The following is a 16,126-nucleotide window of genomic DNA, read 5'->3' as shown; positions in this document are numbered from 1 at the left end:
AGTTTTTTGGGCTTTGAGCAGGGCTATTATTAATTTTCCATTGCTTATATAGAAAACACATAGTCCTGTCAGCAGTCAGAGCTCCTCATTTCAAACACACACGTGTTGGCCCTTTTGATAGGAAGACAATTAGGTTACTGCAGTATGGGAGGGGACCAGAGTACCTGGAGGAAATCCATGTTAAACTGGGGAGTGCATAGTACAAAATCCATGGTGCCCTTGGTCAGATGCAAACGGAGGACCCAGTACTGCAAGCTAACCCTACAAACCACAGAGCCACCAGGCTATAACATTTAAAAGGGTTACGACACTAATAAAAATGTATCCAGGACCAACAGATATCACTTTTATATCACTTTCCCCAAATATCACCATTTATCAAAACTGCTTTATTCTAAAGTTATTAGCCTACCATGGCGCCCGATTTTCAATTTTCAGGTGCTGTTGGTGATGTCCTGTAGTGGAGCCCATGGGCAGACTGGGAACTTAAAAGCTAAAAGTGGCCCCCATGTTGTAGGAGCAATCATATTGACAAAAGGAAGGGCAGCGCAAGTAGATGAGGCCAAGACAAGGTGTTGGTGTCCGCAATACCAGCACAAAATACCACCCCAGCAGAACCAAATACCAAAGCACAGCACAATATACGACCCCAAAAGCTACCCTTCTCTGTGACCAGCACCAGCTCGACGTTTTGTCCTCATTCTCCAGTTGTCACCAGATATAGTATGGAGCAGCAGGCTTAAGAGGTGATATGGGGGCCACAGCAGCAACTCAGCCCTAACTTCAGGATCCTGCCTGGACTGTTCTTAGTAATGGCCCCTATAGTTTTCCAGCAGCATGCTCTCCAACTGGCCAACAAAAGAAAAAATAATAAAACCCATTCTAAGCCACCATCTGTGGTGCAGGCCACAGGCCTCTTCCAGCCTGTAGCCTAAGTCTCCTGCACCTCTTGTCCATTTCCTCATATGGTGGTCTGTGGCCTATGAGGGTGAACAGTGGAACCGAAAGCCATGGACTGCCGTGCCCTGCTGCAATATTCAATTTGTACAAATAAATTTAAAAGAGCACCTGGGTCAGGTGGGTACGTAAGTACCTGATGCTCCCAGTGTCAACACAGAGAGTGTCAGATCATTATATACCAGGCCAACAGGCGGCCCCTTGGACATAAGTCCACCAGGGAATTTCTCTGCAGGGTATATGACCAGTTTCCCCTGGTGGAACCTTCTAATACAGGACGCACATGCTCACAGCGCTTCTTTCCTTCCCCTTCAATAACGACTTCTATATGTGTCAGTTATGGATGAATGGTTAGACAGACAATAGACAGATAGATAATAGATAGATTAGATAGATAGACATAAGGATGACATTAGCACAAGTTTAGTCTGTTATAAATTCAATTATATAGAGCATTTTCAATATGTGGAGGTGTAAAAGGAACTGGTTACTGTCACATGGCCAGGGAGTAGGATTAAAACATGGGGGATAAGCGAAAACTGCAAATGAGGCAAATTTGAAGAAAAAAAGAAAAGACACAAAAAAAAACATTCTGTTCAGATGCGTATAGGGTCCCTGCTGGTCTCTACCTCCTGGTCCAGTATCAATTCACAGGAAATACCTGCTCAGACAATCAGTGCCTGCTGGCGTGATCTATCTCAACCAGTGATTGGCTGAGCAGCTATCTTCAGGCATTTCCTGCAGAATAGTGTAGTCTGATGTGACGTTTTTCATAAAAAACAAAACTGTGACAACCCAATAACAAGTCAATGAGATTTATCATTATCTGTTACACAACCTACTTATTATACTTGTCATGGCTTCTGTTATTACAGGCGCCATGATGGAGCCTTAGATTCTAGTCATAACCTGTTATTGTACAGTCAGGTCCATAAATATTGGGACATCGACACAATTCTAACATTTTTGGCTCCATACACCACCACAATGGATTTGAAATGAAACAAACAAGATGTGCTTTAACTGCAGACTGTCAGCTTTAATTTGAGGGTATTTACATCCAAATCAGGTGAACGGTGTAGGAATTACAACAGTTTGCATATGTGCCTCCCACTTATTAAGGAACCAAAAGTAATGGGACATAATAATAATCATAAATCAAACTTTCACTTTTTAATACTTGGTTGCAAAATCCTTTGCAGTCAATTACAGCCTGAAGTCTGGAACCCATAGACATCACCAGGCGCTGGGTTTCATCCCTGGTGATGCTCTTCCAGGCCTCTACTGCAACAGTCTTTAGTTCCTGCTTGTTCTTGGGGCATTTTCCCTTCAGTTTTGTCTTCAGCAAGTGAAATGCATGCTCAATCGGATTCAGGTCAGGTGATTGACTTGGCCATTGTATAAAATTCCACTTCTTTCCCTTAAAAAACTCTTTGGTTGCTTTTGCAGTATGCTTTGGGTCATTGTCCATCTGCACTGTGAAGAGCCGTCCAATGAGTTCTGAAGCATTTGACTGAATATGAGCAGATAATATTGCCCGAAACACTTCAGAATTCATCCTGCTGCTTTTGTCAGCAGTCACATCATCAATAGATACAAGAGAACCAGTTCCATTGGCAGCCATACATGCCCACGCCATGACACTACCACCACCATGCTTCACTGATGAGGTGGTATGCTTAGGATCATGAGCAGGGCCGGTGCAAGGATTTTTGCACACACAAGCGAAGCTACATTTTGGCGCCCCCCCCCCCCCCCCACAACTCGGTGAAAAGGAGGGCGTGATGTGACATGGAGGAGGATGAGAAATGTGACATGGAGGGGGGAGAAATGTAACATGGAGGGGGTTGAAATGTGACATGGAGGGGGATGAGAAATGTGACATGGAGGGGGATGAGAATTGTGACATGGAGGGGGTTGAAATGTGACATGGAGGGGGTTGAAATGTGACATGGAGGGGGTTGAAATGTGACATGGAGGGGGGAGAAATGTGACATGGAGGGGGGAGAAATGTGACATGGAGGGGGATGAGAAATGTGACATGGAGGGGGATGAGAAATGTGACATGGAGGAGGGAGAAATGTGACATGGAGGGTGGAGAAATGTGACATGGAGGGGTGATGTGACATGGAGGGGGAGAAATGTGACATAGGGGGGTGATGTGACATGGAGGGGGAGAAATGTGACATTTCTCCCCCTCCATGTCACATTTCTCCCCCTCCATGTCACATCACCCCCTGATTTTTACATCACCCCCTTTGTGTCACATTTCTCCCCTCCACGTCACATTTCAACCCCCTCCATGTCACATTTCTCCCCCTCCATGGCACATTTCTCCCCCCATGTCACATCACCCCCCCTCCATGTCACATTTCTCCCCCTCCATGGCACATTTCTCCCCCCCATGTCACATCACCCCCCCCCTCCTCCATGGCACATTTCTTCCCCTGTATTAATGTTGTTTAAAAATAAACATTATGCTCCTCACATGGGCCTGTTCCCGTCTGCAGCAGCTCCCCTTCTCCTCTGTGTGGTCCTGGTATCTTCTCTCTGTGCTCCCGACAAGACTTTGAGGACCTTTTCCACTCAGCCAATCAGTGGCTGCAGCTGTGTCATGTGCCAGACCAGTGATTGGCTCAGCGGGAAATCACTGCCCTGACACGTGACACAGCTGCGCCCACTGATTGGCAGAGTGGGAAAGGTCCTCAAACAACTTGTCAGGACTCAGGAGCCCAGAGAGAAGATATGAGGACCACCACACAGATGAGAACAGCCGCAGGAGGCCGGCGGCATGCAAGTGATTGATGAAAAAAAAAATGTTTAATTTTTCCGCCCCCCCTTCTCAGCGCCCTAAGGCGGCCACTTGGTCTGCCTTATTATAGCACCGGGCCTGATCATGAGCAGTTCCTTTCCTTCTCCATACTCTTCTCTTCCCATAACTCTGGTACAAGTTGATCTTGGTCTCATCTGTCCATAGGATGTTGTTCCAGAACTGTGAAGGCTTTTTTAGATGTCGTTTGACAAACTCTAATCTGGCCTTCAATGAGGCTCACCAATGGTTTACATCTTGTGGTGAACCCTCTGTATTCACTCTGGTGAAGTCTTCTCTTGATTGTTGACTTTGACACACATACATCTATTTCCTGGAGAGTGTTCTTGATCTGGCCAACTGTTGTGAAGGGTGTTTCTTTTCAACCAGGGAAAGAATTCTTCGGTCATCCACCACAGTTGTTTTCCATGGTCTTCCAGGCTTTTGGTGTTGCTGAGCTCACCGGTGCGTTCCTTCTTTTTAAGAATGTTCCAAACAGTTGTTTTTGGCTCGCCTAATGTTTTTGTTATCTTTCTGATGGGTTTGTTTTGTTTTTTCAGCCTAATGATGGCTTGCTTCACTGATAGTGACAGCTCTTTGGATCTCATCTTGAGAGTTGACAGCAACAGATTCCAAATGCAAATAGCACACTTGAAATGAACTCTGAACCTTTTATCTGCTCATTGTAATTGGGATAATGAGGGAATAACACACACCTGGCCATGGAACAGCTGAGAAGCCAATTGTCCCATTACTTTTGGTCCCTTAACAAGTGGGAGGCACATATGCAAAATGTTGCAATTCCTACACCGTTCACCTGATTTGGATGTAAATACCCTCAAATTAAAGCTGACAGTCTGCAGTTAAAGCAAATCTTAATTGTTTCATTTCAAATCCATTGTGGTGGAGTATAAAGCCAATCTCTCAATATTTATGGACCTGACTGTATATCTTTGATGTACATGGTACCTGTTTTGCTCAACTGCATGCCAATACATACTGTATTTCTACTTGATCAATGTGAGAAAAAAAACTATGGTACCTTAAGATGTACATTTTTTGGAGTATAGAATATAGTGGTATACTATGCTTTCCAATAGTGTCAGGAAACAGTACCTATATATCTAGCTGTCAAATGTATGGCAAAAAGGATACTCTTTTAGTAAAGGTTTGGCTCACAGAAAAATATGGGGATACAACAGGATACATGCTAGATACTTTTTCTTGACAACTCAACCTATTCTTGACAAATTCATATGCCTCATATCATGATGAGACAGCCTCTAAAATACATTGTTATCCAAGTACTTATCTGTTATTGGGCTTAATAAGTGGATATGGTAAAAAAAATACTGCTGGATTGAAACAGAAATGTCAAATCAGTTTTAGGGTGGGTTCACACTTATGCTTTTGTGGCAGCTTTTTGAGCAAAAGCCAGAAGTGGGTTGGAAGGAATTAAAATGTAAAAGAATGACTTACGCTTCTCATAACTGCTGGAGTCCCTTCTGACTATGGATCAGAAAGCAGCCTCAACAACTGCTTATAAAACGTATGTGTGAACCCACCCTCAATCAGTTCTCATTGGCCAACAATATAACTAGAAAATGGAGCTGTTCAGGTTGAAATGTTTGTGACGATGGTCACTGTAGCCTTGTTGTCCTGTGGGTCTGTATAGTAAGGCTTATTTCAACCATTTTCACAAAAAAATATGGTAGAAATTTTGTAACTGCAGACAGGTTTTTATCCCACCCAAAAGACACCTCATTGCTGCATGCTCCACTACATTTTTATGTACCGTTTGTTTGTTTGTTTTTTTTGTAATTGCATTGTATGAAATTTAATGAAAAATAAACATATTTTATAATGTAAATCCACAGAGGCTTGTATGTGAACACTGGAGATTCTCAGAGTTGGGGCAGGGGAGGGGGTAGCATAGTTAGAGGATCACCATTTAAAGCGTACCTGAGTTTTCAAAAAATGTTTGCATAATGGCTGTGCTTCTTCGTACATTCATAACTGTGAAGGAATAGGTCATTTTTGGGCTCTGCTAATGTCTTTTTCAGCCTACTTGTTCCCCTTTTTAGCTGCACAGCTAGATGCATTCCTCTCAGAAGCAGGGGGTATCTTCCTTCTGTGGAATTTGCCAGTACTGTACTGCTGTGCCATTCTTTTCTTTACTTTTCACTATATTTGTTTTCAGCTCCTGAACTCAGAGAACAGATAAGGAGGGGGAGATTACACTTAAAGAAAGACAGACATTGCTCTGATCTCCAGAAGCAGTGTAGATGCTGTTCTTTTATCAGGCACAGGATCTTAGCCAGCTCTGACAAGCCCCCAGACTGAAGTTTTACACTACTTGATGCTCAGTCCGTAGCATATGCCCCACATATAGGATAGGAGAGTGCATCCTTTCTTTCCTTGAGGCATACCCTGATGTGGGTGCTCCAGACTGATGGTAGTTTGGGTGCCCTTGTTGTTAACCTTTTGTATGGATGCAGGGCATGTAGGTGCTGTTGCCAGAGTATGATGCTGGAGTCAGTAAGCAGGGCAGTTGTACAAAATAAACATCTCTCTTTACTAAAGTGCAGAATGGGAGTTGTAGTATCAAAAAATAGTTCCAAAGAATTCTCAGTCCAAATCTTCCCAGATAATAATGTATGGATATAGGTCAGAATGGGTATTGTAGTACTTCTTTTCTCTTTTTTCCCCAAATCTCTCTCTGTAGAATCTAAGGCTGCCAATAATACTCTTTCCAGCTATGGAGTACAAGATTGAGCTACGGTTGGCAAGGACCATGTGTGAAAAGGCTTAACAAAGGCTGTATATCAGGCGAAATATTGCTGCTATGTGTTTTTTTGCTTCGAAGTCCAAATAAAAGTTGATGATGTGAGATGCTGCTGACACCGTCTGCATTTATCCATGTGTGAAAAGTGTCTTAGCAATGTCCTTCTCACTGCAGAAAAGTCTTTATCAACCTAAGGCTACTTTTATACTTGCGGCAAAGTGATCCGGCAAGCAGTTCCGTTGCCGGAGCTGCCTGCCGGATCCGGCAAAACGTATGCCAACTGATGGCATTAGTAAGACTGATCAGGATCCTGATCAGTCTTAAAAATGTCTGATCAGTCAAAAAAATGCATTGAAATGCCGGATCCGTCTTTCCGGTGTCATCCTGTCATCCGGCAAAACGGATCCGGCATTGACGTTTTTCACCTTTTTTTCGGTCTTTTTCACCTTTTTTTCGCCGGAGATAAAACCGTAGCATGCTACGGTTTTATCTTTTGCCTGATCAGTCAAAATGACTGAACTAAAGACATCATGATGCATCCTGAACGAATTACTCTCCATTCAGAATGCATTGGGGTATACCTGATCAGTTATTTTCCGGTATAGAACCCCTGTGACGGAACTCTATGCCGGAAAAGAAAAACGCTAGTGTGAAAGTACCCTTAAAGGGATTCTGTCACCTCATTTTAGGTTATAGAGATGCGGACATGCACGGCTAGATCGCCACTAGCATGTCCGCAATATACCTGTCCTATAGGGCTGTGTCCTTTTATTTTGTTTAAAAAAAGATTTTAGAGATATGTAAATGAGCCTTGTAAGGTGCCCAAGGGGCTGTACTAACCTTCCTGGTGCCCAGCCACGCCCCCTGTGAAGGAGCCCAGCGCCGCCTGCGTCCTCCGAATCTCCTCCTTTCTTCACAGTTAGATTGCCGTAATCTCGCGATGCGGGAGCTCGCACATGCGCAGTGCCGGTATAGTGGTCCTTCCCTGTGCTGGCATCAGCCTCAGGGAAGGAACTGCGTATGCGAGAGCTTGCGCATCGCGAGATTACGGCAATCTAACTGTGAAGAAAGGAGGAGATTCGGAGGACGCAGGCGGCGCTGGGCTCCTTCACAGGGGGCGTGGCTGGGCACCAAGAAGGTTAGTGCAGCCCCTTGGGCACCTTATAAGGCTCATTTACATATCTCTAAAATCATTTTTTAAACAAAATAAAAGGACACAGCCCTATAGGACCGGTATATCGCGGACATGCTAGCGGCGATCTAGCCGTGCATGTCCGCAGCTCTATAACCTAAAACGAGGTGACAGAATCCCTTTAAAGAGAAAATACTTTACTGACTGACTACAATGCTCGGCCATGCAGACCCTGGACCTTCTCGGTTCTTTCCTTTCTCTGTCTCTTTCTGAAGTACTTTTGGATAGCAATGACTTTCCTGTTCAAAGATGATTCTCTGGAAACTAGGCCTAGTTTTCTGAGAAGTGCGCACATGTAGTTGCTTCACTAGCACACAACTCACTAGAATGAGCTATGGGTGGGCCTAACTCCTACACCTAACTTCCTGCAGGGGTTGAGTCAGGATTGTTAACCCTGACTGATCCATACAAAACTATGCTGGTTTATTACATGGCATTAATATATCAAATGGCATAAAATAACATACCAAGAACAGTTTGCAAGTACCCTATTCTGTGGTACTGCAAAAGCATAGAACAGGTAGAAAACCATGGAACTCGTTGAAATATCTATGTCAATGAATTACACTCCTTAACATTAAAATTGCAACTCCAAGAAGGAAAAGTTGTACAATTATGAAATCACAGGATCGATAGACAGGAGCGTTGTGGGACAAAGCTCCACACGTATCACTGCCCTCACATACAACTTTGTCAGGGGTCACCAGGAGCTTTATCTTATAGGTCACCAGGAGCTATATCGTTGGAGATTATATGACATTTTATGTTTATTTGTTCAATATACAGGTGAAACTCAAAAAATTTGAATATCGTGCAAAGTTCATTTATTGTATTATCAGTAATGCAACTTAAAAGGTAAAAATAAAATATGAGATAGACTCATTACATGCAAAGTGAGATATTTCAGGCCTTTATTTGTTATAATTTGGATGAGTATGGCTTATAGCTTATGAAACCCCAAAGTCACAATTTTGAGGTACTCTTTGCTCAGGGGATATGGATTAATTAGCTGACTACAGTGTGACACTTTGAGCCTAGAATATTGAGCCTTTTCACAAAATTCTAATTTTAGGCTGCATTAATGCAATTCCTTTTAAGTTGCATTACTGAAATAAATGGACTTTTTCCCAATATTCTAATTTTTCGAGTTTCACCTGTATATAGTGACACTTGCGCATTATGCATTTTTTCTTATGTGATGTCACATTATTTTTTTCATATAAAATTCATGTATCAGTGGCTTTATTTGGATAGCATCATGATAGATCATTTTTGATTTATTCACATTTTTGTAATGTTTATTCTCCACGCTTTGATTGTCTTATATCATTTCGATTGTTCTGATGGTTTGTGTAGACACAATTTGTAACCCTAGGTTTGGGATGTGATGTCCAATTTCACTTGTGGTACTGAATGGGTCACTACGAGCCATTCTTCTAATCAGATGATCCTTCTGTGCAGAGGTTCACCTCTGTGCACCTCTTGCTGTCATTCCAATTTGTTGTTGTTCTCCCAACCACTGGGACAGACAACAGTGCTGACATGTAGTCCTAAGCACATAGATATCTGCTGGAGTGATAAACCAAGGTCTCTCAGTTGAAGAATTCTGTCCTTCTCAGTTTGCCAGAAGTGGTGATAACTAGCATGTTGACAAACAGGAGGCATCGCGCAATCATCCCACGTGTCTTGATCAGATTTTTGGTGTGGCTAAGAAACTTTGCTTTCAATCTGGCTTTTATGCCCCTCCCACATGACACAGATTGGAGCTAGGTGCTTGAAAATTTGATCATCTGCAGATCTTACCGATAACATCTACTTAATTTTAATAACCATACGGCTTGTCCTTCTTGGTGTTACAATTCCAATGTTGAGGACTGTAAAACAAAATCCCTTCACCTATTGGTTTGACAAGTACAAATGTGCAATGTGCAATATCATCTTGAGACGGTTGTAAGAAGATGGGATCCCAAATAAATGAAAGAAAAAAGGTTCTAATTAACATTACTTTTCAGAATAGGGCAGTATTAATTTGCAAGCTGGGCTATCAAATCTTTCAGTCTGCATGAGCAATTTAACACAGAAAATAGGGCATGCATTTAATATGTGTATTTAAGCAATTGATTAGTCAGTAGATGTCTTCAGCAGTCAAATCACATTACAAAGTGCAGTGTCAGAGTGCTGCCTATTCTAACCGATTCACAATACACATGTGCATATAAATCTTATATATATGAAGATATACCATAATTCCTACAATTACAGTAGCTTCTATTTGTACATCGAATTGTGTATAGATGCACATTGGTCTGACCAGGATAGATCTGATTCAGGAAAGCCAATAGTAATATAGCAATGGAGAATTACTCCTGTATTTCCCAGCATTGGGGTACCTTGAAGCCACTGAGTGTGCTCCCTCCAGCTATACAGTACATGTGCATACCCGCTTGTAATTTGCTGTTATCATAGAGGAAATATCACTTATAAGTAGAGATGAGTGAAGTTTTGAAAAATGTGATTCGCCAATTTCTCCTAAGTTAGCCAAGAAATGTGATTAGTTAGAAATTAATTTGTCATGAATCGCTATAAATCAGGTATACCCAGGCCACTGTGCCCTAGGGTACGGCCACACGGAGCGGCCGTGCTGCGAGCGGGTTGCGGCCATACTGCGGTGAAGAACCAATTAGCTCACAGCTACCTTTCATTTAATAATGAAGACTGCACCGCATAGTCCTTTTTCATTGTTAATGGCCTCACGGCACCTTTAATGCACCTTTAAACAGGGGCTGTTGCTGGTATGAGGTTTGGCTGGTTAGGTTGGGGGCACAATATGCACATTATTGCTGTTCTTGCCTGCAATCTCCTGCAGGTTATTTGACAGTAAAAACTGAATATTAATCAGCTCTGGCATACCCACTTCTCAAATCCCAGCGCTCTCCTGCCCTACAGGTGGGAGCCCTTCTTCTGCCATCTGCTTTTCCTCCTTTTCCACATCATCTATTATCGATGAGAAGATGTCATTAGGAATATCCAGCTCCTCCTCTCTCTGCATCTTGCTGACTTTTCTAGGACATGGAGACTTTGAAGGATAGTTTGGAAGAAGTAAAGGCAGCAAAAGATGAGGATGGTCATCATTAACACCTGGCCCGCCTAAGGGGTGCAGACTGGATGGTATTGGTTGGCACGTTGGCAGTGGAATAATAAAGGCTTCCATCTTATTGGTATTGAATTCTTCTATTAATCGTTTTCAGCAACACTGTCCCTAGCACATGAGCGCTTGCAACATCTCTCCCTATACTCAGCTCACAGGACAATGGCGGAGACCACGCGAGATGACGGTTTTATAGGACTGTCACATCACAGGGGATGGCTGTCAGTGGATTGGCTGACTGCACTTGAGTTCCCAAGCTTCTTACTTTCACTTTGTAACATGTTCAGCAGCCAGTTTAGGAAAAACTGATTTGTTACCACGAAGCTTGAGGAAATTCTGATTTGTTGCAAATCTACGTGCTGGAACAGTCAGATGAAGAATAGCAATGGTGGCCAATGGACCCCACTGACTATAATGAGGTCCTTTGGTTTATTGTTGGTTTGGCCTTTTAGAGTATAATATAGATTTTTAGGCTTAGGCCAAGGAGAGGCAAGTCTGTTAGTGTAGGTCCCATCTGTTGGACTCTACCTTGTCGCTGGCTAGAGGAGCCTGACACAATTTTGATAAAAAATGTGCGCAAACAGCTTTTCATAAAGTAAGAATAGCAGTAATGCAATCCAGATTTATCCATGTTCCCAGTGTTTGTATGAGTCTGTGCACATAGAGTACTGTGCTACTGTACAGGGAGTGCAGAATTATTAGGCAAGTTGTATTTTTGAGGATTCATTTTATTATTGAACAACAACCATGTTCTCAATGAACCCAAAAAACTCATTAATATCAAAGCTGAATATTTTTGGAAGTAGTTTTTAGTTTGTTTTTAGTTTTAGCTATTTTAGGGGGATATCTGTGTGTGCAGGTGACTATTACTGTGCATAATTATTAGGCAACTTAACAAAAAACAAATATATACCCATTTCAATTATTTATTTTTACCAGTGAAACCAATATAACATCTCAACATTCACAAATATACATTTCTGACATTCAAAAACAAAACAAAAACAAATCAGTGACCAATATAGCCACCTTTCTTTGCAAGGACACTCAAAAGCCTGCCATCCATGGATTCTGTCAGTGTTTTGATCTGTTCACCATCAACATTGCGTGCAGCAGCAACCACAGTCTCCCAGACACTGTTCAGAGAGGTGTACTGTTTTCCCTCCTTGTAAATCTCACATTTGATGATGGACCACAGGTTCTCAATGGGGTTCAGATCAGGTGAACAAGGAGGCCATGTCATTAGATTTTCTTCTTTTATACCCTTTCTTGCCAGCCACGCTGTGGAGTACGTGGATGCGTGTGATGGAGCATTGTCCTGCATGAAAATCCTGTTTTTCTTGAAGGATGCAGACTTCTTCCTGTACCACTGCTTGAAGAAGGTGTCTTCCAGAAACTGGCAGTAGGACTGGGAGTTGAGCTTGACTCCATCCTCAACCCGAAAAGGCCCCACAAGCTCATCTTTGATGATACCAGCCCAAACCAGTACTCCACCTCCACCTTGCTGGCGTCTGAGTCGGACTGGAGCTCTCTGCCCTTTACCAATCCAGCCACGGGCCCATCCATCTGGCCTATCAAGACTCACTCTCATTTCATCAGTCCATAAAACCTTAGAAAAATCAGTCTTGAGATATTTCTTGGCCCAGTCTTGACGTTTCAGCTTGTGTGTCTTGTTCAGTGGTGTTCATCTTTTAGCCTTTCTTACCTTGGCCATGTCTCTGAGTATTGCACACCTTGTGCTTTTGGGCACTCCAGTGATGTTGCAGCTCTGAAATATATGGCCAAACTGGTGGCAAGTGGCATCTTGGCAGCTGCACGCTTGACTTTTCTCAGTTCATGGGCAGTTATTTTGCGCCTTGGTTTTTCCACACGCTTCTTGCGACCCTGTTGACTATTTTGAATGAAACGCTTGATTGTTCGATGATCACGCTTCAGAAGCTTTGCAATTTTAAGAGTGCTGCATCCCTCTGCAAGATATCTCACTATTTTTGACTTTTCTGAGCCTGTCAAGTCCTTCTTTTGACCCATTTTGCCAATAAGGAATGGAAGTTGCCTAATAACTATGCACACCTAATATAGGGTGTTGATGTCATTAGACCACACCCCTTCTCATTACAGAGATGCACATCACCTAATATGCTTAATTGGTAGTAGGCTTTCGAGCCTATACAGCTTGGAGTAAGACAACATGCACAAAGAGGATGATGTGGTCAAAATACTCATTTGCCTAATAATTCTGCACGCAGTGTATATAGTGCTTGTTTGCTGTTGCCTTCGTAGCATGCACCTGTACTTTATTGTAATTTTGGTTTCTGTTATGGCTTCTTTCATTTTTATTGGCCAAAGTACTATAGCATGCTGTATATGCATATTTTGTCCTGCCTTTTTAGTGGAATCTGCAATGGAGGCCCCTAACAGAGCTTCCAACCTGGATGTGAACACTTCCTCATTAGTGATTTGTGATTCAACCCTGTAAAATAGACCTCCAAATTGAGCTGTCTTCTGATGGAACTTTGTGTACCTGTTCTATTTGGGACCATTATTCTATCAGAAAGAAGACCCACTGGAGAATTCTTTGTTAATCCAGTCTGCCCTAACAGTACCTTAAAATACCCATTTATTAGATGTCATGTGACTGGTAGCCATAAGTACACAACCGCTTTAAATTATTGCAGAATTTTTATTTCTGAACAGGAATTCCTTCGATGCTACAAACCTGGCAACCGACAGATCACCGCATGCGTCATCAGCTTTTGCCTCCAAATTCATCTCAAAATAAACAAATTTGAGAGCTATACAGGAGAAAATAAGAGGGTATTAATGACATTATTGTGATCATTATACATGAAAACATCTATAAAATGTTCTATGAAGCAATTGCTAAATGCTAATTCCTTGGCACGTCTCAGACACACAACACCTCGTGGAAGGCTGATGTTTGGCACTGCCATTTCTGCCTAACAGATGCATCACAATGAGGAAGCCTAACATTTCCTTTACATTCGATGCAAACATAAATAGACACAATAAAAATTTAATGAGTGTCAAGATGCACTTTCAGGAGCTTGATGTATTGGCCCAATATGTTTGCGAGAAACCTAGCAGTTGTTAATCTCTGATTCCTAGAGATCTCTCCATTCAACTGTGCTTGAGTTACACCGAGTATCTCTAGGTATTATTTATACAGAGGCACGTAGCTCCCAACAACCTCCTGCCAATCAGTCTTACTCACTTGAATAATAGGTATGTGGTCAGAGAGCAAGAGGCATTAAGTACGGCAGGATACAAATCAGACACATCTCATTAAGTGATGACATCACTTGGATATGTCATAACTTTATGCTCAGTGGGTGTCCCACCTCAAGGACCTCCACAGATCCTGAGAACAAAGGGGACGTAGAATGGTATCACTTCCAGCAACCGCCCCCTTTAAGTTGAATGGAGCTGTTCTGCAGGCGGCCAAGGGGTTGAATTACAGCTTTAGCCCCTTCCTTCTCAGAATCATTAAAGGTCTCGGTGGTCAGATACCACCAATCAAAGTAATATGCCATGACAGTATGAGATGGGAATATCCCTTAGGTACCCATACCACCAATATCAGGTCGCTGAGATAGGAGAGCAACAAACCATCAGGTGTACTACTGTGTATGTCCTATTCTAAGCCTCCCCTACACTGTGGGCTATTTGAAGGAGACCCCATTAATTCAGCCCGCTCTCCATCGTATATGTGCAGCAATTACTAGATAATCACATTCCCTAATCTGATTTCCTTTTACCACCAGCCCCCTTCTACACTGCACACCTGAAACTTACACCTTTATTCAACAGTGTCCCCCAAATTCCTCGCCCCCCGAGCGCACTATACCTGTACATTCACAAATAATGGCTTCCCAATGCTTTATAAAAGATGGTTGAGCCATTGGTTGTAGTGGTCACATTTCTGTGTTTAGAGGGAAGAGGAAGTACAAAGAACAGTCGGGGACCCTGGAAAGTGCTGGGACGGGAATGGGGAATCACTGAGCTATTACCTCTTTTATTATTTTACACAATTTATGAGCATTTTTTATTTTTATTTCAAGTGGCCGGACAACTTCTATGAAAGGTTTAAAGGATAGGTCAACAATATCAGATCGGCGGGGGTCCGATACCCGGCACCCCTGCCGATCAGCTGTATGAAGAGACGGCGCGCGCAGTGCGCACGTGCTGTCTCCCTTCTCTCTTCCTGTTCAGCGTTGCGGTCTACGGCAAAGCCCATAGACAGCAGTGGTGAACAGAGAGATGAGTGAAGAGAGCCGTCTCCTCATACAGATGATCGGCGAGGGTGTCGGGTGTCGGACCCCTGCCTATGTGATATTAATGACCTATCCTGAGAAAAGGTCATCAATAGTAAAAGCCTGGACAACCCCTTTAACAGATTAGTATTGGTCAGACATTTCCATATACACAGGCCTACCATGGCTGGGTAAATACTATCTGCATATTGCCTAGTGGTTGTATGTGTTCTGTCCAGCTGCTGGATATTGTACTTCTTTAAACTGCTCTTAACTTTGTGTCTTTGTGTAATGTTTGAGCAGTTTTTTTTCCGAAGACCTGCATCCCCACTTTGTGGGGCTTATCTGTTTGATTTCCTTATATTCCCCCCTTGCTATTTGTTCGTGTTTGCATATTGTGGATGCAGCCTACAATTTAGAGGGCGATTCTATGAATACTAATCTTAGACTACCCTTGACCCCGAGGTCATGTAAAGATCAAAACTAAACCGTTTAATATTTTCCTTTTGCAGATCAATACAAGCATAAATTCACTCTCAATGACAACTATAATTTCAACCAGATCTATAGCAGGCATACACATGAATTTCTGGGGCAGGCAGCTTTCTTGCCAATTGAAGGGAAGGGAAAAAAATGAAGGCGAAAGATTTTGCTCAACTTTTTTACAATTTAATTTCTTTCGCCTTTTATTATGGGTCTGAAATGCTATTTTCAGCAGATGCTGTCATATAAATATCTCTCGTTGTTTTTCTCTCTCCCTCCTGGTGAAAAGGGCAGGGGACCTATTGAAAATTCTGCTTTATCTCTTTCAAGAGAGTTCAAGTGTGGGTCGAAGAATCGATTGGAGCCTCTTTTTCTTTCTTTTTTTTTTTAAGTTTCCTGTCGCTATTTTGCCCAGATCAGCAATGAAGGTAAATGGAGAAAATATAATCTGTTATGTGTGTTCCTATCAATTTATCCAGTT

The sequence above is a fragment of the Bufo bufo genome, chromosome 1, assembly GCF_905171765.1.
Source record: "Bufo bufo chromosome 1, aBufBuf1.1, whole genome shotgun sequence".
NCBI lineage: Eukaryota > Metazoa > Chordata > Amphibia > Anura > Bufonidae > Bufo > Bufo bufo.
This window is presented reverse-complemented; position numbering follows the sequence as displayed.